The 3805-nt window shown below is 36.1% G+C and overlaps 1 protein-coding gene across 33 annotated transcripts in view; it reads left to right on the top strand.

The window, feature by feature from the left end:
* The window catches only part of SLMAP (sarcolemma associated protein), a 162204-nt gene that overhangs the window by 41105 nt on the left and 117294 nt on the right, over window positions 1-3805 (top strand). The gene's annotated exons all lie outside the window — the stretch shown is intronic.

Genomic DNA, 3805 nt, shown 5'->3' with positions numbered 1-3805 from the left:
TAGAATAGAATAGAATAGAATAGAATAGAATAGAATAGAATAGAATAGAATATCTAGATATTCTTACCTAAACTACAGGTTCCTGAGAGGATTTGTACAAAACATTTGTACAAAATCCAATTTTGTACATCTGTAGTAAACTTGTAGGAGACTTCATTATGTTGAAAAAGTGTAGAAGTAAAATAGGCCAGCATAGTGATTAAGAGCTGGAACCTGACTACCTGGGTGTGGATCCTGGCTGTCATTTTCTAGCTGCATGATCTTGGGCAAGTCGCTCGTTCTCTCTGGACATTCATTCCCTCTCTTATTGGGTCCCTTGCTCTCTCTGTTGCAAGGATTAAACAAGCAAATATCTGCAAAGGGCTTAGTCAATTTGGTAATAGTGTTAACTACATACATGTTAGATACTGTCATACCCTTTAACTTTAGTAATGTCATTTCTAGGGACTTAATCTAAGACCATTATAAGAGATGTTGCATAAAGATGTAGGTATAACAGTTTCATCACAGAAATTAATTGCAAGAATTTACCATATGTACTCTAAATTTATGAAATTTATGAAATATCATTTGCTCTTTAGTCATATTTTCAAAAAATATTTAATGCCATGAAAAATAATGATGTAAGCGAAAAAGGCAATTACATCTACAATGGTATATAAAGTATGTCTCTAAACTTCTTTGAAAATAGGGGGCAGGGAAGCAGAGTGTTGGTGTTACAATACATATAAAGAAGTATGTTAAACTGTTGATAATGGTTATACTTGGAAGCTTAGGAGGAGTGAATTTAATTTTCTTCTGAACTTTATTGCAGTCTCCTGCCTTCAACAATAAGTACTTTATATTCAGAAAAACAATTATTTTTTTAAAAAGACCAAATATGGGGGAAAGCCCATTGTAAAATGGGAAAAATGACAGGAAAATAGGAAAAGCCCAGTGTAAAATAGGAAAGCATAATGTAAATAGGAAACCTGAGTCCTCCTACTAGTATTGCTATTAAATAGTTTCAGGCCTTGGGGCGCCTGGCTGGCTCAGTTGGTAGAGCATGTGACTCTTGATCTTGAGGTTGTGAGTTTGAGCCACACTTTGGGTAGGCAGATTACTTTAAAAAAAAAAAAGTTTTGAGCCTTGAATGAATTTTCTTTCTTCCTTGGGGGACACAGTTTCCTCATCTGCAAAATGAGGAGTTGGGATAAAATTAAAAAGACAGTGTGCAGAGTGGTTAAGAGCTGGGAGGTGAGAGAGGAGAGTTAGGGACTATAGTTGAAGAGAGATCACTGTGGGTTCATGTCCTGCTTCTTCTTCCTGTTCACTTGGTGACTTCTGGCAAGTAATTTAACCTCTCTGTGCCTCAGGTTTCTTGTTTATAAAGTGGGGATGATGATGATTATTATTATAATACCTCATGGGGGATTGTGAGAATTAAATGAGTTAATAATACATGTAAAGGACTTAATAATATAGAGTCTGACACACAATAAGGACTCAATAAATGTTAACTGTTTTTACTGGTATATAAGATTCTTTCTAATGGAGTCATTTATTTCCAATAATATTGTTAGTCGAGTGAGTGATTCTTAAATTTGTCTATCATTTGGAAATTTAGCTAATTTTTTATTTAGATATTTTCAAGATGGTGGAGACTATTGATTTGTGAAATTGAATATTTTGAAGTCCCTGTTCCTCTCCCCCAGCTTTACTTGTCTTGTGTCTTATTACAGGCAACTTCTTTGGGGCCCTAAGATATTTCATCGTTGAGATTTTGTAGACCTTTTCAGCAGTAAAAATCTCATTTGATTTTATAGAGTTTTTTTCTAACTCTTTTTGTTCTGAAGCTAATGTATGTGGCTTAATATATTTGTAATTAAGTTGTATAGGCTGTTAGGTTGTACCTATATTTCTTCAACTGGTGTTTCAATTTTAAACTTAGGAAGTGGCATAAAGCCCAATGGGATGTTATAGGCTAGTCCATTCTAGGAAAAGCTAATGTTATAAAGTCAACTGGAAGTTGTTAGAGCATGACCTATAGTGTGACTGGATTGATGCATGGATGTTACTTAATTTAATCCCAGAAAAAGAATGTATCCAAATGCTTTAAGAGACAAATCCAAGTATGTGAAAATCACTTTCAGAGTCAGCAACCATGTTAATTCATTTTGGAACTCTGAGCACAGACTACAGAAATAGATGACTTTCATAATATATCATTTTCTTTCACTGACTGAGATACTTAATTAAGTCTTCGTTGAATAGTGACTCAGCTAGTCCATTGCTTTGGAAATTTTTGTGAGCAAGTCACTGTATGGTACCTCAGTTTATAATGGCAGTCATAATGAAGATGATTACATTTTTTCCATAATGGGGATAAGAATGAAAGTTGTATTTTAATACATTTATTCTTAGATCTTTAGAAGCTCTCCCCTTCTCTGCAGGGTTGTAGCTGTAGTAGGCAGCCCTACTACAGAGGTCATTATTTCTGTGTTAGAGAACAAATTAGTGAGTAACATTGCCAGGAAACAAAAGGCAAGAGTTTGACTTCCACATTTGAGGGATACAGTTTGTTACTTAAAACAGATTAATTATAATAACTTTTGTTTATAAAACATACCTAGCTAATTCCCATAGCAGGAGAATTCCCATGCTGTGTCTAGATAGACAAAATCGGTTCAAGACAGCTTTGTGACTCACTGACGGAAGAGGGGAGAGTTCTTTTTGCCTTAGGGATTGGATTTTAGTTTAGGATGAATTCTTTGTCTAAGTACAGATATGAGAGAATTCCCATCCTACATGTCGAGTATCTTATTCTGTCTTCCTGAGATTTAACTCAATGCCTCCAAGTTCCCCAAGTGTATACTTTTGTAACTTCTGCTACTTGGTTCATGTTAATTACATAGTTTTTATATTTCTCCCTCCGTATTTCTCTTCCTGAATGTAAGAATTTGTGAACTTTTCCTTTAAACATTTTGAACTGTGTTTTTGTGTTTGTTGGTTTGTTTCAGTTAAAAAATCCATTTTTTCATATAGAAGAGACTGGTAACCTGTTTTCTTCTGTGGAGGGGAATTAGGAAAACTGTGGGACATAGGAAAGAAGTTGTACTTTTCACTGCACCACTGGACCTTTGGAACCCATTACATTTTTCCCCCAAAATTTTAAACTTAATTTTATAGCATGGCATAAACATTCATAAAATTTTTGTTTGTTTTATGGGTTTTATTTCTTTTAAAGTTGAGACCACAAAATTTCTTAAAGTTGATCATGAATGTTCCATTGAAGGCATAATGATAAATTTACAGTCTTCCTTTAAATGATCCCCTTAAACTTGATTCACTGATTTGTACCATAATCTTTATTTTTTTTTAAAGATTTTTATTTATTTATCTGAGAGAGAGAGAGAGAGAGCATGAGCAGTGGGAGAAGCAGATGGAGAGGGAGAGGCAGACTCCCTGCTGAGCAGGGAGCCTGATGTGGAACTCAGTCCCAGGACCCTGGGATCATGACCGAGCTGAAGGCAGATGCTTAACTGACTGAGCCACCCAGGCGCCCCTGCACCATAAACTTTGACAGGTGGATTGTTGGGGTGCCTGGGTGGCTCAGTCAGTTAAGTGTCAGACTCTTGGGTTTTGGCTCAGGTCATAATCTCAGGGTTGTGGGATTGAGCCCGAGTCGGGCTCCACACTCAGTGTGGAGTTTGCTTGAGAGTCTCTCTCGCTCTCTCCCCCTCTCTGTTTGCCCCTCCCCCTGCTTATGTGCTCACACCGTGCTCTCTCTCGCGCTCAAATAAAAATAAATAAATAAATATTTAAA

This window comes from Mirounga leonina, unplaced genomic scaffold, assembly GCF_011800145.1.
Source record: "Mirounga leonina isolate KUSES-001 unplaced genomic scaffold, KU_Mleo_1.0 Mir_94, whole genome shotgun sequence".
Taxonomy (NCBI): Eukaryota; Metazoa; Chordata; class Mammalia; order Carnivora; family Phocidae; genus Mirounga; species Mirounga leonina.
This window is presented reverse-complemented; position numbering and strand designations above follow the sequence as displayed.